The sequence below is a fragment of the Rattus norvegicus genome, chromosome 3 (assembly GCF_021556685.1).
Source record: "Rattus norvegicus strain SHRSP/BbbUtx chromosome 3, alternate assembly SHRSP_T2T, whole genome shotgun sequence".
In the NCBI taxonomy this organism is placed as follows: Eukaryota; Metazoa; Chordata; class Mammalia; order Rodentia; family Muridae; genus Rattus; species Rattus norvegicus.
Genome location: NC_141536.1, coordinates 53,591,497 through 53,613,623, shown reverse-complemented (window position 1 = coordinate 53,613,623; position 22,127 = coordinate 53,591,497). Strand labels below are relative to the sequence as shown.

At 45.8% G+C, this 22,127-nt stretch overlaps 1 pseudogene; it reads right to left on the bottom strand.

Moving 5' to 3' along the window:
• Positions 1-11,110: 11,110 nt before the first annotated feature.
• Cfl1-ps10 (cofilin 1, pseudogene 10) lies at positions 11,111-16,222 on the bottom strand (annotated as a pseudogene).
• Positions 16,223-22,127: the final 5,905 nt, after the last annotated feature.

Below are 22,127 nucleotides of genomic sequence, written 5' to 3'. Positions count from 1 at the left end.
CCATCTGTAATGAGATCTGATGCCCTCTTCTGGTGTGTGTCTGAGGACAGCTAGAATACATATATATATCAAAATGATGTAACTAAAAAGGGACATCTTGAAGGACCAGGCATAGTGGCACATGCCTTTAATCATTGGGAGGTAGAGGCAGGTGAGTTTGAGACATGACTAGTCTACATAGTGAGAAAAAGAGTCCCTTCCTCAGGGTAGGCAGGAATCAAGTTAGGAGGAGAAAAAAGTCCCCCTCGTCAGTGCAGTAGAATGGTAGTGAGCACTGGCCACTGGGTTTGACTCCCACACACAACAGACAAGTTGTACTCATATACACTAAATTAAAAAAGGAAAAGATAAGCGCTGCTCGGTTGCATGTTCAGAAGCAGAACTCGGTAAACATATTTGTAGCAATAGGCAAAGCATAGCGAGAGTCGGAAAGATAGCTCATAGCTTAGGAACGCTCGCTGCTTGGTCAGAGAACCACGGTTCAGTTCCCAGCACCCACACAGATGCTCCCAACCGCTCTAACTCCATCACTGAGGGACTTGATGCCCCCTTCTGGCATCTATCGGCACTGCATGAATGAAGAACACATATACGCCAGCAAGACACTCGAGCCCATAAAAGAAAAATAAATAAAAATTTCAACAAAAAGTTGGGGGAAGGGAGGAGGAAAGAAAGCACAACAGCTTGGATCATTCCAAGTTCTGCACAGAGCTGATTCGGGACTGCATGGTATGGCTCTGCAGGATTCTATCACAAGTTCACAAGTGTATGCCACTTTTACAAGCCCCCTGCGATGTCCCCAGGAGTGCAGGGAAGGAGAACGATGTCACCGGCAACAGTCCATGAAAACTGGAAAACTCATGAACAGCTACAGAATAGTCTTTGCTCTTTTATTTTTATTGTTTGATGGTCTGTTAAAGTGATACCCCACGAGCCTTAAGGCACTTAAAGATGGCCACACTGAAGTTTGGTTCTATTCTGCCTGAAGACTTAGAAACTTTACTGTCCCATGCTAGCTTTCTCCTGGAAACCTGATATGTCTTCTCTTACAATTTCTTCTATTTTAGTTACCACTGACGTGTAGCCAATCACTCCAACACTCAGTAGTTTCAAACAACTGTTTTATTGCGCTTATGGATGTGTGAATTTCAGCATCTGTAGGAAGACAGACTTGTCTCTGCACCCTCTCCCCCCTTCATCTGGGGCCTCTGATGAGCCACGGTAGCTGGACGAGATTTGGGTTGAGGAAGGCAAAGTGGATCTTCAGAGATGTCTTCACTCTGTGCTCACCAGTGATGCTTGAAATCAGCCATAACCTTAGCTAATCATGGCCTCCTCTGTGACTGGGTTTTCCTCACAGCACAGGGATGCACATGGTAGTCACAGCCCCTTCCTGACTTAGCTACAGAAACCAACAGCATCACTTCTGCTACTTCTACTGGTTGTTGAGTCAGAAGCCAGTGGAGACCAAAAGGGAAGGCCACAGTTCTCTCTCGCTCCCTCCTCTTTCCTTCATCTTTTTTTCTTTTCTCTTCCTCAGACAGGGTCTTCCCATGTAGTCGAGGCTGGCTTTGAACTCACAATTCTACTTGCATGGCCTCCCAGATGTGCGGGTTACAGGCATGCCGCCACCACGATTCATAGACTTGCCAGGGTCACAAGGTATGCAGACTACCGTGGAGTTTACTCTTCGGCCTTGAACTCCATCTCTGGTTTACTGGGCTAGTATGTGTGTGCAAAGAGGCTTATGTAACAGAGTTAAAAAGTGAACATCTTGCACACTAATGACTTGCCCACCAAGCCAAGGATAAAGGCAGAAAGAAGAGACCTGTAGTCTTGTTTAGTAAACTTAACCAAGTATTCCGTGGTTGGCTTTTTTTGTTTGTTTGTTTGTTTGTTTTAGAAGATCATGCGAGGGTAGAGCAGGAATGTCAACCATGCTTCCAATTAACTAGAGCTGCACAGCCTTGACGATGAGATCAGAGAACCGTGGAATGCTCCAGGGTTGTTAAGAGGGAGGTGAGGAAGATCAGGAATTCAAGGCTATCCTGAGCTACACAAGAACTGCAAACAAAACAACCAACCAAGCAACCAAACGAAAACCCCAAACAGGGGTTGGGGATTTAGCTCAGTGGTAGAGCGCTTGCCTAGCAAGCGCAAGGCCCTGGGTTTGGTCCCAGCTCCGAAAAAAAAGAAAAGAAAAAGAAAAAAAAAAAAAAAACAAACCCCAAACAAAGCAAATCGTGCCTGTCATAAGGGTGCATGTCTTTACCTGCAGTACCCGAGAGTCAGAAGCAGGTAAATCTCGGAGTTTGAGGCCCAGAACTTGTGGGAGTGGCCAACAAATCTCTGATTTAACTCCAGGCCCTCTCAATAGCAAGGAACCCACACCTGACACTGCTTGGATAACCAAGAGCCAGAGACCAGATAACCCACAGACCTGAGGTAATACCAACTATGACTGGTCTTTTAAAAAGCCAGTAAGACGATGCTCTGCTCTGCTCACAGGTCACTTACGTACCCCGCCATCATCAGAGAGGCTTCCTCCAGAAGCCAATGGGAGCTGATGCAGAGACTCACAGCCAGACATCACACGGAGATTGGAGATTTCCATCCAATATCCCCTCTGAGCTCAGGGAACCCCAAGCAAGCAGAGGAGGTGGAAAGATTGTTGGAGTCAGAGGGGATGGAGGGCACCAGGAGAGCAGGACCCACTGAATCAGGGGCCTGTTGGCCCAAGCCTGTGATCCTAGCTATTTAGGAGTTTGAGGTAAGGTGATCAAGCGAGGTGCACATGAGCTCGCAGAGCCTGAATCAGCAAGGACAGGGTGTACATGGGTCTGCACCAGGTCCTCTGTGTATATACCATAGTTATTAGCTTAATGCTTTTATGGGACTCCTGACTGTGAGAACGAGTGGGTCTCTGACTCTTGTGTCTGCTTTCAGGACTCTAATTCTCTTGTTGGGTTGCCATATGAGAGTTCTTGCTTCACTTATCATATTTCATTTTCTCGTGTTTGGTTGTTTTCTCTCGGAAGCCTGTTCTTTTCTAATGAGAGGCCAGAGGGGAGGGGAGGTAAAGAGGAGCTGGGAGGAGTAGGAGGAAAAGTTACAAAGATTAACCAGGTAACCTTGAAGAACAAAAGACAGAGGGAAAGGCAGAATCAGCACCGCGGGAACTGATATTCTACGAATAATAAAATTAGAAACTATGCATTCAGCCAGGTATCGTGGCATAGGTATACATAGTCCCATTCTGGAGGGTGGGGGAGTGAGGTGTGTGTGTGTGTGTGTGTGTGTGTGTGTGTGTGTGTGTGTGTGTGATGACCCTTGAAGCCAGCCTGGACCACATTCCAGACATACCAAGATTCAGAGTCTCAAAATGTAAATACGAAAACAAAAACAAAACCAATTAAACAATTAAAAATAAAAACAAACAGAATCTTGAGGGTCGCAGTCTTTCCAGAAAGGGGGTAGGATGGGGAGGGCAAGGGAGTCCGGGAGGGGCTGAAAAGGAAAATGTAAGAAAATGCACAGATGAAGTCTGGTTATGGGACGTGTGATGGGTGACTTCCGAGAAGGGGAAAGAGGTTAAACGGAAGTGGAATTGATCATCTAAGAATAATTCAGCCTGGGCCTGTTGGCCCAAGCCTGTGATCCTAGCTATTTAGGAGTTTGAGGTAAGGTGATCAAGAAGGCCACGGCATTGTCAGAATTAAAGGGAACCCTCCCTTGAAGGGAGCAACCTTGTCTTCTCTGAAATCTGCAGTTTTGAGTGGATTCTAGCCATTTCCCTAGCTACCATGCTCAGTCCTAATTTCCACCCTTGAGGATTCCCTTGGCCATTTGGCTGTCGCCCCACAGCAGCTGGGGGCCTTTGCCACTGCTGCCTGTGACTATAGCAGAGCACACTTGACCTCACAGAGCCCTCTGCTTCCCAGCCGTGTTGACCTCCCAGCTGCACCTTCTCATGGAGATGAGAAGTTATTCCCACCTCACCTGCACAACCGTTCGCAGCTGCTTTATAGGAAACACGTGTACATTTCATTTTCAATCTAACTGCCGAGACCACATTGCCAGGGCCCGTAGTGTCTATCTCCTGGCATTGGTCTTCATTCTGCTAGATTTAATTTCTGTATTTAAAAGTTTGGCCCCTCAACCCCAAGTGCTAGGGATTGAATCTAGGGCCATGCATGCTAATTAATAGGTCCGCTATGGACCTATATTCTCAGCCCCTAAACAGGCCAAACAAGACAAGCTCTGAATATCTCCTTTCCATCCGTTAATGGCGACCATCAGTTAACTATTCTAAGGAGATGCAGCACCCTCCAGGCAGCAGTCTGCCAATTCATTAAGTTCCTATTCTAAGGAGGCAGTGAGGTGCTATGTAGGGTGACTGAGGCCAGCTCAAGTATGAAGCATGCTGGACCCCGGGAGCAATGGCAGCCCCGACCCAGGGGAGGCTGGGATTGAATGGAGGAAGCGTGTGCAGCCGAGGAGGCCATGTCCCACGATGCCCAGACCTAAAGCCTGGAGCAGCAGGAGCTTGTCTCCAAGGCTACCCCACGGGCCAGCAGCTTTGCTCGGGAAGTGGGAAAACAGGAGATGGTGACGGATGCCAAGTCTACTGCCTGACAGGCCCCTGCATGGGTCAAGATCCAGACCCTGAGGCAGGTCAGGCAGGAACAAGTTGAAGAAACAGGAGGAGCCAGGGTGTTAGCGTCAGTGGCTGCAAAGCTGATTGACAACCGCCGTGGTCAGGAGGGGGATGACATCATGATAAGATGCCTGACAGCAGCAGATCACTGTGAGGACAACCGGGGATCTGTAAAGGACCAGAGCCCCAAACAGCTGAGAAAAATGGGGTGCTTGCCCCTCCCTCCATCCCTTCTAACTTCCTTCCCCCTCCAGCCTCTCTTCCCTGTGCGTGCGTGCGTGTGTGTGTGTGTGTGTGTGTGTGTGTGTGTGTGTGTGTGTGTACCTATGTGGAGTTGACACAAGTCTTGTTCCTTAATTACTTCTCTCCCTTATTCTCAGGACCGTCTCTCACTGAGCCCGGAGTACATTTCTAGCCTGGCTGGCCAGCAAGCCCCAGGGGTGCTCTTTTCAGCTGGCACTGGGGTCATTGGCTGTGTGGCCACACCTGCCTTTTTGTTTGGGTGCTGGGTATCCAAATGCAAATCTTCATGCTCAAATGTCACACTTTTCTCCACTTTGCTGAGTCAGCACCTCCTCAGTCACCCCCCCTCCCCCATTTCCTTTTGAGAGTCTAGATATGTAACCCAGGCTGGCCTTAAAAACACTCAGAGGTTGGGGCTGGGGATTTAGCTCAGTGGTAGAGCGCTTACCTAGGAAGCACAAGGCCCTGGGTTCGGTCCCCAGCTCCAAAAAAAAGAACCAAAAAAAAAAAAAAACACTCAGAGGTTGGCCCATTGCTGCTTGCCAAGGACTAGAACACCTGTGCATGTACCATATCCAGTTATTGTCTATTTTTAAGAATATTTGTAAATCTATTTTTGCTTTTGTTTTCTTTTTCTTTTTCTTTTTCTTTTTTTTTTTAGATTTATTTTTAGCTGGGCACAGTGGCTTTCAGGTACTAAAATGATCTGATCATCTCTAGGGTCGAATAGATGTTGTGACTTGGTACCTGGAATTCCAAGACTCCTTTAAATGGCTATTATGGCTATTCCACCCTGGTGCAGGCCAGAAGCCCTGGGGCTGCTAATAAGGAAGAGTTTCTGTAACCAGGCCCAGAGCTGATCCTTGTTAGGGTCAGAGAAGATGAAAAATGTCAAGTTGGTGATGTTACCTGTGGCTAAGAAGGAGCCTTTGTCTCTTTTCTACAAGGCCAGATCTTGGGCTGGGAGGATACTGACTTCGTGTGTGTGTGTGTGTGTGTGTGTGTGTGTGTGTGTGTGTGTGTGTTTGCATCAGTCTGCTGTTGTTGGGAGGACCCTGGAAACAGTCATCCCTGAGCTCAATTTCCAGCACCCACATGGAGACTCACAACTGCCTGTAGTTACTGTTTCAGGGGGCCCAACACCCTCTTCTGCATCCCAGGCACACACGTGGTGCACAGGCAAAGCAGCTATGCACATAAAAAAAAATTTTTTTTTGAGACGGGGTAGCTCAGGCTGTCCTGGAACTCACTATATAGACCAAGACTGGACTCAAAGTCACCAAGATCCATCTGTTTCTACTTCCCAAGTACAGGGATTAAAGGCATGGGCCACTGCACTCAGCTAAACAAAAATCTTGACTAATAATTGAGAGTAAACAGAAACAAAAGCAAGAGTAGCTTTAGGTATAGTTTTAAAGGGGGGGGGGTGAGGCAATTAAATGGGCGTGGCAGTTCATGCCTGTAATTCTAGAACTCAGGCTGTAACAGAGTCAAGTGGATGGAGAAGCTGAAAACTAGCCAGAGAGTTCTAGACTAGCCTGGGCTACCAAGTGAGATTGTATCTCAAAAACTCAAAAAGAAAGACAAAATCAGAAGACATTATTGCACAGAAAGGGAATTTCAACGGAAAAAAAACTGAACTTGGCCACTGGGTGTCAATCTTGATCCACCGTGCTTAGGGGCAAGCTTTCTTCACAACGGTCCCTCTAGAGGGTTGGGAAGGATTTTATTGTTCATGAATGGGCTGTTCTCTTTTACAGCCTTTTCCATTTTTCTTTCTTCATTATGAAGATTTTGTTTATCAGAAGTCTGAGGAGGAGGAGGAGGACAGGCCTGATGCTAGCTAGGTTCCTGTAATCTTAGCACTTGGAAGGTGGAGTCAGGAGATCACGGAGTCAAAGCTCCCCCGCTCCCCCGCCCCCGCTCCCTGGCCGTGTATAATGAGTTTGAAGCTAGTGTGTACTACCTAAGATTGTAATAGAAAATTAAAAACAAAAATTCAACAGTGATAACAAAACAGGGCTGCAAATGTGACTCCGTTGGTAGAGAGTGAATGGAGCCAGCCCGGGACAGCAGGAAGAAGAGGCAGAAGATCAGAAATTCAAGGCCATTTCTCCCTACATCATGAGTTCAAGGCTAGCCTGGGGTTGCATGAGACCCTGTCTCAAAACCAAATCAAATTAAATCACATCTTCCTAGGTGGAAGCTGGGCATGGTATCTCAATCCTGCAATCCCAGGCTGTGGAGACTGAGGCAGGGGGATTGTTATAAGGTTGAAAGCAGCCTGGTTCTACATTGTGTGTTTTGGGGTAACCTAGTCTACAAATGAGTCTAAAAAAAAAGAAAGAAAGAAAGAAAAGAAAAGAAAAGAAAAGAAAAGAAAAGGAAAGGAAAGAAAGGAAAAAGAAAATCTTCCTCTGGGAAACTCTGTCAACTGTAAGACACTAAGGGTCACTTTCCATCTGGCTAGGTACTATTTCAAAGTCCCTCAGGTCAACTATTAGCATCGGAAGTTTAGCTCTTGGGAGTACTGTGGTATCTTGTAGTATATGATTGCCCTTTCAACCTGGGAAAAGGATAGGACTTAAAGCCACAGACCGGTGTATCATGTAACACCTCAGTCTCTTAGTCCCCTTACCACTGTTTCTTCAGAGTACACCCTTCTAGCTTCTAACCCTGCATGAGCCACCATTGATGTACAGTAAGTCTTCTTCAGCTTCACCCTCTACCGGTTCTCTTCTTTTGTTTCGTCATGGGATCTATGTTGCCAAGGCAGATTTCAAAACTACCAGCTCTAGAAATTCTTCTGTCTCAGCCTCCACTGCACTGTAGTTGAAGACACAGGTTCACTCCCACTGTCTCTCTCTCTCTCCTTTTCAGACAAGGTCTTGCTATATAGCTCAGGTTAGCCCCCATTCTCACAATCCTTCACAATCCTCACAAGGCCTCAGGTCCAGGTGAGGGGATTACAGGGCCGGGCTATCTTGTTTGTGTCTGGCCCCACTACATGCACACACATGTACGCATGCACACGCATGCCATTTTTCAGGATTTTAGAAGTGGCACCAAAGGGAGATATTTAGCCAGATATATGCCAGTCCAGACTAGAGGAAATGGAAGTCAGCGGAGTTCGACACCCACAGCTCTGGCACTCTGAGTCTTTGACATTCTTTTTCCTCCTTTTCTTTCCATGTCACTCCCTCCCAACAAATCTGTACACACTTATGACTTCTGCTTATTTAAAGTGTGCTGATAAATCTCCTTAGAAGATGGTGGCCTACTTACAACAAGCCACAACTATATTGCTAAGTCACACTGTAGAATTCCTACAGGCCAGAAGGAAATATCCCATATAATTAGAAGAATTAGGTTAGATGCTCTGAAATCTGAAAAATAGTCTTCTCTGATTGAAATAATGCATTTTGGTTTTATTCATTTCTAAGCTATTTTACCAGGTAGAACATATTCTCATTTTTTTTCAATGTAATAAAGACTTAAACCATCTCTCCTCCCCTCATAGAGACCTTAAATGAGAGTCTGTATTCATCATGGGTTACCATGGTTCCGAATTCACCCTTCCATGATGTTGACTGACATCGAAACTGTTGCAGACAAAATGCCAGTAATCTTCCTAAAGCCAACGTAATCACTGTGTGCTGAGATGCAGCCTCAGTAGGCAGCCCAGGACTCCTAACTCGCTAAAGTTACTGAATAGTTTTGTTGGGTTTCTCTTTTCTTTTCTCTGTCTTCAGAGTGCTTGGATTACAGATATTGTGTTTTGAGATAAAGTCTGGCTGTGTAGTGTTGATTGTCTGGCATGGCAATATATAGCTCAGACTGGCCTTGAATTCCTGGCAATCCCACTGCCTCAGACTCAGTGCTTGAATTATAACTGTGTGTTACTATGTCTGGCTTGCCGTTGCCTGCCTGCCTGCCTGCCTGCCTTCCTTCCTTCCTTCCTTCCTTCCTTCCTTCCTTCCTTCCTTCCTTCCTTCCTTCCTCCCTTCCTCCCTTCTCTCCTTCCTTCCTTCCTTCCTCCCTTCCCTCCTTCCTTCCTTCCTCCCTCCCTTTCTTCCTTCCTTCCTTCTTTTTTCTTCCTTCCTTTTTTTCTTTTTAAAAGATTTATTTATTTTTAAATAAATACTATATGTGTTTCTTGTACCACATGCATACAGTGCCCTTGGAAGTCAGAAGAGGGCATGGGATCTCCTGGAGCTGGAGTTACAGACAGTTGTGAGCCACTCTGTGGGTCCTGGGAATCAAACCTGAGTCCTCTGAAAGAGCAAGAAGTGCTCTTAACCACTGAGCTGTCCCTCCAGCCTCTGTGATTGTTGGCTTTCAACATCCTCTCCTTACCCAAGCACCACAGGGGGCTATACCTAGGCTTGGAATTTGTTTGGTTCTGAGCAGTTTCAGAATACTGATCTAGATAGGTATGACGGTGCACCCCTGAAACCCCAGCACCTTGGAAAGGAGGCAGGAGGATTCCTGCAAATTTGAGGTTAGCCTGGCTGTTGTGAATATCGAACTCCAAGCTGACCACACACACACACACACCTCTCTCTCTCTCTCTCTCTCTCTCTCTCTCTCTCTCTCTCTCTCTCTCTCTCTCTCTCTCTTTGGAGGAGCAGCCGGAGCATTGGATGTGGGAGGCAGTGTCTGTGGGAATAGCATTGTATCATATTTTGAGTTTGCTTTTTGTTTGCACATGAAGTCCTCATTGGCCTCAGAAACTTGAATAACACCACAGTCAGGAGTGACCACGGGTCAACCTGCCACATTGCTCTGTAGAACTTCTAGAGTGTTCTTTCCTTGCATTTAGAGCTGGCTGCTGTTGAACTTGGGTCCTTGGGAATGCTAGTGTGACATATGGCAGGGTCCAGTAGAGAAGAGGGATGGAGGTGGGGTGGCCTTGCCCTCCCCCCAGCAGTGATGCAGAAGAGTGGAACTCTCCTGGCGTTTCCTTAGGAAGCTGTGGACTCTGGCCTTGGTCAGGAACTTCTATAATGGCCACAATCAGAAGGCTTTATGCTTGCTGAATTTTCTTCTGTGAACTAACGATGACAAGCCATCATTTCTGCAGGGCTGGCGTGACACTGGCCTGGAGTAAGTGCTCAACAAATGGGCCCCAAATACTGTGAGAGAGGGTTGTTGCCATGGTTCCCTGATGGGATTGCTCCTTGTCTAGAAGATCTGCTGTCCTGATTCTCATACGTGACATTCTGTACCCAGAGACGGACTCCTTAAAACCAAAATGTCCTGGCAAGTGCAAGCATTTCTGTGAAAGAGAACATTCGGGCTTGGTGGCCTTTTACATATTAATGAGAATAGACTTATTTAGTAACAGATTTTGATTTGGACCTGATAAAGACACTGAGCATTTTGGGAAGAGACTAAAGTCTCACCTACTACACCGAAGATCCCAGAGGACTGGGACAAACTTTCTGTACTTTGGTCTTTCTGTCTAGGTATGCTGCCATGTAAGGCAGGAATCAGAGAATGCTACTCTTTCCTTGGAGATCGTCCCCCAACAGGGTTTCTCAGTGTAGCCTTGGCTCTGGCTGTCCTGGAATTCCCTCTGTAGACAGGGCTGGCCTTGAACTTAGAGATCCACCTTCCTCTGCTTCCCCAGTGCTGGAATGAAGGGTGTGCTCCATCACGCCTGGCTTTGGAACTCTAATGACCCATACATATGTAGTCCCCCACCCCATTACTAAATCATTCATTTTTTTTTCCCTTGTTAGACTTTTTGGTATATATGGAAGGTCTCTTACTTCCATGTCCTTCCTGCCTTCATGAGTGACCAGCACCAAGGGAAAAGAGAAGACTGCCAGCGGAGTCCTTTCTGTAATGTTCCACTTACATACAGAACTAAACAGACAAGCATACCATCACTAGTGCAACTAGAAGGTGTCAGCATGGAATTGGGCCTAGAGAAGGCCTTAAAAAAAACACAGGTCCCCCCAAAACAGGGTGCCTGAGAGAACTTGGCACATTTTAACCCAAACATCAAATATGGTTTGGGAGGGTCAGAACCCTCAAGAATGGGGTGGGGGGAGGAGAATAGTCCAGGGGAGATATTTGGCAGCTGGGATGAAGGCATTGATCTCTGCCTGCCCAGGAAAGGGGTAGTCGGCAACACTGGGCATGGAGGTGGGGGTGGGGCGTGAGAAGAGGAGGCCTGGGGTTGCAAGATGTTTCAGGGAGGACCTAAAGGGGGCTCATAGGTTTGCCCTTCAGGGAGAGGACAGTGCTGACTGCTACATAGGTTTTCTGCCAGGGTCCAGTGGTCTTTGACCTCTTCTTAGCAGTTTTCTCATAATTCATGCGCAATACCTGATGGCGTCCTTGGAGCTGGCACCGACTGTTTTGCTCTTAAGGAGAGCTCTTCAGGGGGCCCAGAATATGAACATCAGGTCTTCTTTCTTGTTCTCCTTGGTCTCATAGGTTGCATGATAGACAGCATAGTGGCAGTCCTTGTTTGGCAGCATCTTGACCCAGGTAGTGTGTGGTCATCTGCAGTTCATCCTACATCACATCTTAGGCTCTCCGTGCCTTCCTTTGGGATGATGCTCTTCTTGTGCTCGGTCCTTCTTCCGCTTCCTCTCAGAGCACTGGTATACCTTTAAGTCATTAAACACCTTGATAACGCCATCAGAGAAAGTTACTCCTGAGGCCTTGTTTCTGCAAAGAGATCCACCGAAGAACTGAGCTGGTGCAGCTGTGCGACCCAACTGTCATTAAGCATGAGTTGGATAGAATAAGCATGGACGAAGTAAGGGGGAAGGGCCGGATAGTCCTCTTTGATTAGTATCTGCCTTAGGGGCTGCAGCTGTAACTCTGTTGGTTAGAGTGCAGAGGTCCTGAATTCCATCCCCATCACCACCGAGACAGGACCCGCTGCTGTACACCTGTGATCCTAGGAAGGTAGAAATAGGAGGACCAGGGGTTCAAGGTCATAGTAGGTTCCATATCGATCTGGGCTGCTTAAGGCTGTAAGACAGTGTCCTAAAAGAAAGAGAGAAGGCCAGATGTAGTGGTTTATACTTTTCACCCAAGTAGAGACAGGTGGATCTCTGTGAATTTGAGACCAGTCTCTGGTCTTCCCAGAAAATCCCAGGCCATTCAGGGATAACTAGTGAGACTCCATTTAGTGAAAAAAAAAAAAAAAAGTACAGTTCACATGGCCACAGTGCAGTGCATGATACAGCAGTGATAATGAGCGACTCTGTTACTGCTTTATGTATTGACTGGGCTTTACAATCGTTTTACAGAGTACTGTTCCTATTGAAAAGGAAACCCACGGATGATCGCCTATACTTGCGATGATTGACTGTATCTTTTTCTTAGATTAAAAAAGAAATGTTGGGCTGGAGAGATGGCTCAGTGGTTAAGCACACTGACTGCTCTTCGAGAGGTCCTGATTTCAAGCCCCAGCAACCACATGGTGGCTCACAACCATCTTTAGTGTGATCTGATGCCCTCTTCTGGTGTAGCTGTCTTCAGCTACACCATATATAATATATAATAAAATATATAATAAATAAAAAAATAAAAAATAAATAAATCTTTAAAAAAAGTTTGCTTAAAAAAATTGCTGAGCTGAGCTGGAGTGATGACTCAGCAATTAAATGCAAGGGCTGCTCTTGCAGAGGACCGCTCCAGAGGATCCTATACCCTCTCTGGCTTTCCAAGAGCACCAGGCACATACGTGGTGCACATACATAATGCAAGCAAATCCCTCATACACATAAAATAGAAATAAATCCTTTTTAAAGAACTATTGTTTGTTTAAAAGTATGTCTATTGGCTGCGTGTGGTGTCCACCTTTGCAATTCCAGCACCCAGGGAGTTGAGGCAAAAGGTTCAGCCACAAGCTCAAGGTCAGTTGACTTGAGAGGGCATACGCCTTTAATCCCAGCACTCAGGTGGATCTCTGAGTTCAAGGCCAGCCTGGTCTACAGAGTGAGTTTCAGGACGGCTGGGGCTACACAGAGAAACGTCGTCTGGAACCCCACTCTCCCAAAGAGCACTGAGGACTGGGATGGAGCTCAGTGGTGGAATGCTTCTGGTCTAGCATGCAGAGGACTCTGGATTCAGTTACCGAGACTTATACAAAGGCTATAGATAAAACCTTGACGGTCCCGCTTTACCCACACTGAAGGACAGAAGGGAGCAGCAATGGCTACGGAGAGGTTCGCGATTTGGAACAGCTACGTAAATCCTGAGCCTCTCTGTCCTTGCTCTTGGCTTGAAATCCAGGTCCTCTAAATTAGCGAATTTACTTAAGATACAAAACAGATAAAAGTCCAGCCTTCTGGACTTGTTTGCTCAAAGCATATGGGAAAACAGAGGCCTCACAGGTTTCCGTTTTGCCAGCATCCCAGAGTGGATGCTTGTGCCTTGTTTGGTCAGTCTAACCTTTTATGCGCCCTTATCTGATCTTTCTTCCACCTCAGGCAGTAAAGAGGGCGATAAGTCCTCTGTGGGGCCTTGAAAGGACTGCATAGGTGGGCGGGAGGAGGGGCAGAGGTGCCAGATACATGCTGAACTCAGCAGAGCTATTCCAGGCTGTTTCTGCACTTCTGCTCCTCGCTGCGTGAAAGTCACGTAGGTGCGAGGCAGGTCCAAGCATATTTTTCTTGAAGTGAATGTTAGCACAGGAGGGAGTTTGAATTAATGAGTTTTTATCAAGAACTAGGAGGAGGTAGCGGCTCCACGCTATTGATGTAGAACGGACCACAGCCTACCACCCGCTTCTTCTTTGATCTTCTGCCACGATCCCCACCTTTTACAGTTTTGATTGAACCTACGAATGACATGGAAAATACGGGATCCTTAGAGGCAGGTTTATAGATTTTATAGAATCTAGATCTTCTGTAGAAAATCTGGCTTATTTTACATTTCAAATGGCTGTAGGGCTGGAGAGATCATTCAGTGGGTAAGGGTTCTTGCTGCCAAACCCGATGACTGTGCCACGGAGTCCAATGCCAGAAAGCCACGTGCTGGAAGAAGAGAGCTGACTCCCTCAAACTGTCCCGTGACCTCCAAAGCCATGTACACACGCACGCACGCACACACGCATGCACGCACGCGCGCGCGCGCACACACACACACACACACACACACACTGCAATTTAAAAAGAAAATTTCTAGACCTATTCCTACCATTGACTCAGAGATCCCTTCCCTCCCTCTTCTCTTTCTCCATCTCCTTTCTGTTTTTAAAAATTATTTATTTATTTTGACTGATGTGCATATGAGCATGTTTATGTATACCACCTGCATGCAAGGACTAAATAAAACAAAACACACTGCAACAAACCCTGACTATTTTTATAAAACATAACAAATCATTATATTAAGCTTTCTTTGTCTCTTTTTACATACACACACACAAACACACATACAAGCACACACATGCACACACACGCACACACACATACACGCACACATGCACACACATACACAAACACACACACAAGCACACACACCACACACGCACACACACGCACACGCACACATGTATGCACACACCCACACATGTACACACACATACATGCTCCCGCACGCACGCACACACATGCACAAACATACATGCACGCGCACACACATGCACGCACGCACACTCACATTTGCTAAAAACTAAAGGGAAAAGTTCTAAGCCATCCTCATCTACACAGGAAGTTGTTCAAGGTCAGATTGCAACACAGGAGACCCTGCCTCACAACAGTGGGGGCTGGAGAGACAGCTCACCAGAGAGATCACATGTTGCTCTTGCAGAAGTCCCAAACTTGGTTCTCAGCACCAATATTAGGAGGCTCACCACTTCCTGTAACTCCAGCTCCAGGGGATCTGATGCTGTCTTTGTACCCTAGGAGAACCTGTGTAATACCACCCTCCCCATATAAAACGTGTGTATATACCTTTTTATTAAATGCTGCAAATCATTGTATAAAGCTTTGTCTCTCTCACACAGAAATACATTTGACTAAAATTAAAGTAAGTACAATAAAGAATAACAACAACCACCACCACCACCACAACAACAACAACCACATCCCCTTAAGGGAAAACAACTTACAGAGGAGGGATTTATTTGGCTCGGAGGTTTTGGTGCATGCGCAGCAGGGTCAGAGGTGCAGCTCCATGCTACGGTAGCCCCAAGAGTTCATTTCATCTTTTAGGGGCCTCATGTCACATAAAGTTAGATCTTTGGCTTCAACAGAGAAAAGAATTTCAGGACGAGGCAGTATGAAACAGAGCTGGAATTTATTAAAAATGAAAAAAGGCACTCAGGAGGGCGGGGGAAATAATCTCAGAGTAAAGTATTTGCTACACAAGCATGAGGCCCTGAGTTCAGGTTGATGACACCCACATAGGACTTAGATACGGCAGCATACCAGAGCTGGGAGGGCAGAGACAGATGGATCCCCTGAACTTGTTGGCCAGCCAGCCTATAGGTTCAGTGAGAGACACTGCTAAAAAAGAAAAGGTGGAGAACACTAAGAAAGGATGCTAAGGACTGACCTCTGGGCTCTCACAGAGGTGTACACATAGACAGAAACACACACAGACACATACACAGACAAGCATATATAGACACACAGACACAGACACACAGGGAGGAGAAGAAGAGGGAAAGAGAGACATAGGGAGAAGGAGAGATGAAGAGATGGAGAGACAGAGAGAGAGACAGAGAGAGACAGAGAAGCTCACTCAAGAGCGCGGACATGGGTATCTCAGAAGGCTTCCAGCTAAGTGTCATTCAGGTGACCTGACAGGACAGCTCAGTAGGTAACAGTGTTTGCTGTCAGGCCTGAACCTGAGTGTCACCTCCAGAACCCACATGGTAGAAGGAGAGAACTGACTGACTCCTGGAAGTTGTCCTCTGACCTTGGCAGGGCTGTGGGAGAGGTTAAGATGTTTTTACTGTAAAACTTTTGGTACTCCCAGGGAAGACTGAAGCAGGAAAAAGGCCAGGGCTTCCAAGCCTTAGACGGGCTTAACTCAGAATGCTGCAAGCTCACACCCACGAGAAACGTCCACTGAGTCGCTGGCTCTCAGTTCTTGTCTTGTGAACTGGAAGAATAAATGTTGCAGACCACAGAGAAAAATGAGGTTTCAGAAAGTAAGGATTGGTAACAGGTTCATAGGTGTGTGAGTTTAAGAGATGGTGGGTGAGCAGAGGTCTTGTGTGGTAGGAGCAGGTCCTAGAGAGGGGGCACCATTCAACCCGGTGGCAGGCTTTTTAAAGGATGGGTGGGAGCTGAGCTGTGAGTCCAGGTGGCCCACTCGTGAGGCGTCCATAAGTCTCTCCATCCCGGCATGTGGCTGAGTTCCCTGTTCTACCCTCATGTATGGCTTCTGGGCCTTGGTTAAGGAAAAGAAAGTAACCAGGAACCAGAGCAGTAGCTGGAGACCATATTAAGTTCGACATGTCCGGCCATGGTGATTTGGTGCCTATGAACATTGTCTGCCCTCTCCTCCTTGGTTTAAGACATGTGAAGACTCTGAGAACTCAGCTCAGCATGTCAAGGCGGAGCAGCCACTAATGTGCAGCTGAAACCACCGTTCCTTAAAGAACGTGCGTGTGGATTTGACACTGTTTAAAGTTCTGGCTTTACAGACTCTTTGCCATACAAGCAGCTCCTTGCTCTCAGGACAGATTTGGCTTCACATAGGCCTTCGCACAGACTCCTAAAGCTGCTGCTTCTGTAGGAGCACAGCTCTCCCTTCACTTAAAGAAGTCACTGTAGTAGGTAGCAGTTTAACAAGAAACCGACATCTCAAACATTCTGTTCTTATTTTCACTCATTTGGACTTTCAGCGGACATATCTGAAAGCCAGGTCTTTACAGATGACGATGAGGTGCCTAAAATAATTGAAGGTGGGAAACTTCAAATATACTATGCTTTAATTTTTTTATTTTTTAAAAAAGATATATGATCTTGTCTTCAAACACACCAGAAGAGAGCATCAGATCCCATTACAGATGGTCGTGAGCCACCATGTGGTTGCTGGGAATTGAACTCAGGACCTCTGGAAGGCCAGTCAGTGCTCTTAACCGCTGAGCCATCTCTCTAGCCCATACTATGTTTTTAAATGTGATATAGATCTGTGAGGGGAAAGCAGAAAATTATATGGAGAATTCTATAGTTCCTAATGGGAATTAGATGCCACCAATCAAACCAAGACACCAGGGATGCTTAGAACTGACTGAGGCCAGAGGGTAAATGACAAACCCCGTTTCCATTGACGACTGGCCGTAGGGGCTACTTTGACAAATTCTGTACTCCAGTACAGGCACTGAGTGGATTCCAGACTGCAGCCACATTCCAGCCCTATCAACACCGCAGAGATCTGAAAGCCAGTGCTAAAGAGAGAGCTTAGAAAATAGGAATTTTTTTTTCTCTTTGCTATTATTCAACCTAAGGGCTTTTTATTTAAATTGTCATTTTGGGGAGTAAACAAAAAGCGATGTTCAATCCGGGATTATACTCTTTGTTTTGGTATAGATAAGAGAACTTTTACCTTAGTATTATTTTAAATTATTTTACTTAGTTAAATCTTTGGGCCGGGCATGCCTTTATTCCCAGCACTTGGGAGGCAAAGGCAGGCAGATCTCTGTGAGTTGGAGGTCAGCCTGGTCTACCAAGCGAATTCCAGGACAGCCAGGGCCACAAAGAGAAACCCTGTCTCAAAAAATAAAAACCAACCAAACAAACAAACAAACAAGCAAACAAACTCAGCACAGGGGAAATGGAGGCAGATGGATCTCTGTGAGTTTGAGGCTAGTCAGAGCTACACAGTGAGACCTAAAATAAAATGAAATAGAACAAAACATTTATTAGATTAGAGGACACCATGTAGGTGTCATCTCTCTTTCTACCTTGTGGGTTAGAGGAATCAAACTCAGACCCTCAAGCTGGGCAGCAGCCGTCTTTCTCAGCTGAGCCGTCTCGCAGGCAGTCACGAGTTGGTTTTAATTTAGATTTGCCTTTGATGTTTGCTTTTAGTTCTGAGACAGTCTGGGTACGATGGCTAGTCTGGTTTTAAGCTCGCTATCTTTCTGCCTTTTCCTGTCAAAAATGCTGGGATTTTCTATTTTGTGGTATTTAGAATGATACTGGGTAATCAAGGAGCTGAACCTTTTTCTATTGGGGACTTGTGGACGACATGTCCTTCTCTTCCGGCGTTATCTAGAAGTTCATTAACCCAGACCTAAGTCAAATGACGTCTATCAGAAAGCAAAAGATAAGAATGTTGAAAGAATGTTTCTTCCCCCCCAAATTATACATTATGTAGTCTAACTGCTCATTGTTATCTCATGTGATGCACTTAAAATCAAGTAAACTTATCATCAGCATTGAAAATGAGCTTGTCTCTGTCCAAGATACAGATTTCTCTTTTAATACACAGCTAGGGAACCACAGGTAGGGGGTCAATCAGTTGGTTAAGTCCTTGTCTGGCGCTCAGGAAGCCATGGTTAGGGCTGGAGAGATGGCTCAATGGTTAACAGCACTGACTGCTCTTCCAGAGGTCCTGAGTTCAAATTCCAGCAATCACATGGTGGCTCACAACCATCCGTAATGAGATCCGATACCCTCTTCTGGTATGTCTGAAGACAGCAACAGTGTACTTATATATAAAAATAAATAAATCTTTTTTAAAAAAAGAAAGAAGTATAAGGGGAAGCTCTGGAGTTCAAAGTCATCTCAGTTACATAATTAAAAAAAAATCTTACAGGGTGGGGGGGGGCGGAGAGATGGCTCAGTGGTAAAGAACACTGACTGCTCTTCCAGAGGTCCTGAGTTCAATTCCCAGCAACCACATGGTGACTCACAACCATCTGTAAAGGGATGTGATGCCCTCCTCTGGTGTGTCTGAGGACGGCTACAATGTACTCACATACATAAAATAAATAAATAATTATTAAAAAAAATTTTTTTACACGCATCAGTGTTTCGCCTGCAGGTGTGTCTGTGTGAGGGGGGTCAGGTCCTTTGGAGCCTGAGTTAACAAACAGTTGTGAGCTGCCATGTGGCTGCTGGGAATTGAACCTAGATCCTCTGGAAGTGCAGCCAGTGCTCTTAACTGCTGAGCCATTTCTCCAGACTTCAGGTACATAAGTTTGGGCTATCCTGGGCCACATGAGAGTTGTCTCAAAAATGGACAACCCCCAAAGACCCAAAGACAAAAGCTATTAGAAACTGTTAACTTGAGGGTTACTATTTCCTAGACAAGGACAGCTGAAGCTGAGTAGTAGCCAAATTTTATAGAACAATGTTTTTTTTTTTTCTTAGATATGATACACGTTAACTAATTCATATTGCTCACAGAGGCCTTAGAGTTGGAGAATCCTGCCTGAGAATGGGATTTGAGTGAAATAGGACTGTGAATGCAGACAAGATGTTTTGTCCTGTTGCCTGCCGGAGAGGTAGAGTGACCCTCGAACTTCGTGGGGAGGGACCTAGACGTTGGATCACCCAGATCTGGCTGCAAGCCTTGTTTTGCCATTTTCTGTTGTCTCAGAATGTAGGGGACATTGCGTAAACGGTCTTAAGCTCCTTCCTTCCTCTTGGGCAATGAGGCTGATGTGGGGTCGCTTACAGAGCTGGGCAGCAAAGTACTGGGTCTCAGAATGAAGTTTCTCTAAGAAACACCCCAGCTACTTTCTACCACCCCCCACTACTTTTAGTAAATTGTTAACGGGGCATTTACTAAGATTCTAATGTGTTAGTTACATTATCAACGCCTTATAACTAATTAAGGAGTTCAGGTTCGATCTTGGCCCCGGGTTCTGTGCGTATTAGGCAAGTGCTTTATTGTTGAGCTGTGCTCTGAAGGGAGCATCTTTCACCGTTTGTCTGGATTTCTGCCTTCAGTGTATTTACGTTTAAAATAATAAGAAAATACCTTAAAAGCAAAAACAAACCCAACTAAACCACGTGGAAAGAGTAAGAATTCCTTCTTTTGCTGGGTGGTGGTACCCCTTTAATCCCAGTACTCAGAAGGCAGAGGCAGGCAGATCTCGGATTTTAAGACCAGCCTGGTCTACAGAGTGCGTTCCAAGACAGAAAGGGCAACTCAGAGAAACCCTTTCTTGAAAAACAAAAACAAAGACCAAACAAACAGCCAAACAGGAATACTTTTTTTTTTAAATTAATGTATGGGTGAGAACAGAGTTAAATCAATTTTTCTGGAATGGGAAAAATTGACTTGACCCAGGAAACCTTCTTTAAGTACATCTCATATTAAAGCCAGAAACGAGCTTATACTAAATGACTACAGGTGCAACTGACTTCAAATCCTTCCTTTCATTGTCTTGTCTGTGTGGTTCTATGAAGTTATTAATGCGTCATTTCCGGCACCAGGTTCTCCATCTGTACCCAGTGTAGAACCACCTAGAAGGGTTTATGAATCATTATCTTCCGGTTCACGGACATCTGGACTGAACCGCTCTGATGTCGAGCCTGGGTGTCAGTTTGACTCTCTGCTTTGTGGTCTTATAATTTGGTCCTGAAAGCTGAACCCAGGCCTTTGCACATACTGGGCCAGTGCTCTACTGTGTGAAATATATCCCTAGACATTTTTGAAAAAAAGATTCATTTATGTTATGTGTATAGTGGATTTGCTTGCGTGTGTGTATATGCACAATGCAGTGCCCATGGAGGCCCCTGTCACACACATGGGTCTTCATCGTTCAGCTCCAGGTAGACCGCAGTTGTGTCTGTCACCATGCTCATCCCTGATGTCTGTAATACCCCAGCCTTATTCTATGTCCTAAAGGGATCTTGAGAATTCTTAAGAGTCCAGGGGAATCCTTTCCTTGGAAGAATAGAAGCCTTAGCATAATTTTTTTGGGGGGGAGGGTATGCTGGGCTTTCCAGAGAGAGAGAAAAAGGAGGGAAGAAGGGGAGGGAAAAGGAGTGGAGGGAGGAGGGGGAGAGAGAGAGAAAGAGAGAGAGAGAGAGAGAGAGAGAGAGAGAGAGAGAGAGAGAGAGAGAGATCATCCTGATGTTTTCAGAAGCAACACTACTCCAAACTCTGAGCACAAGGAGACTTGGGAGCTGGGCTGACATCAGTACCTTCTTCCTCAGCTCCTGAGTTCCTGGAATTACAGGGATGCGCCACCACTCCCAGTGCCTGGTTCCCTCTGGTAACAGAGTTCTAGTCTGTTCAGCAGCACTGGCCTTTTTGCTGCTAAAGCCTGAGGTTCTCAGTGCACAAAGAACATCTTGGGGCCCAGTAAATGGTGTTCAGCAAAGAACATCCACAAAAATATAACTTTATGCTCTATGGTGGACTATGGGGTGATTGATAGACGTGGGTTCTGAAGGACACGGAGGGTAGGATGAGAAAAGGGGGTATTTGGGTTTGGTTTTTTTTTTTTTTTTTTTTAGAAGACTCCTGTACATAAATCAGAGCCTTGGATACTAACTAGTAACTGATGTGTGTTAACTATTAATTCTCACAAAACCCTTGTAGGTAACTGAATGCATCCCAATTTGCAGATAAAGAGACCGAGTCACAAGGAAGTAGCCTGGGTTTTATTGCCAGGATGACCCAGCTTGAGGAATCGAACTGGACTTTAGACAGTTTCTTGATACGAGTGTATTGGCTCTAATAGTGGGACGTCTTGGGGGCACTGATTATCCCCTTTCTTTCCAAGGCTCCCCTGTGAAGCACTGCCCAGCTTGACATTGGAGCCCTACAGCCATGATTGTTCCCGGAGTCTTAAAGCCCAGCAAACTTGCAATGTGTACAAAAGGCAGCAGCAGGAGCTAAACATTTTCTTCTCTAACTTCCTCCATGGTTTATCACCAAGTAAAACAGTTACCTTAATCATCCCAGGGTCCAAGGGTTGGGCTTTACTCTTTGCTAAGGGATGATTTTTCTGGAAAGATTTCTAAGAAAACACCTTGGCAAAGGGGTAAAAAATTGACTATTCAGTGACCACCAAGCTGGGAGGCTCACAACCTTTGGACCACAGACACAGGTCACCTACTTTGGCTATCATATAGGATTTCTGGGGACCAGCACATTCTTATTAACTGAAGAGACAAAAATACAGTCATAAAGTAGGCTAGCGGTGGGCAGAGAAGCACATCTTAGTAAGACCATAGACGTTTCTGTGCATTTTATTTAGACCACCAATAGTACGGTCATTGATCAATCCAACCCAGATGCATCCTCCTTAAAAACTGTTTTCTTTTTAGTACAG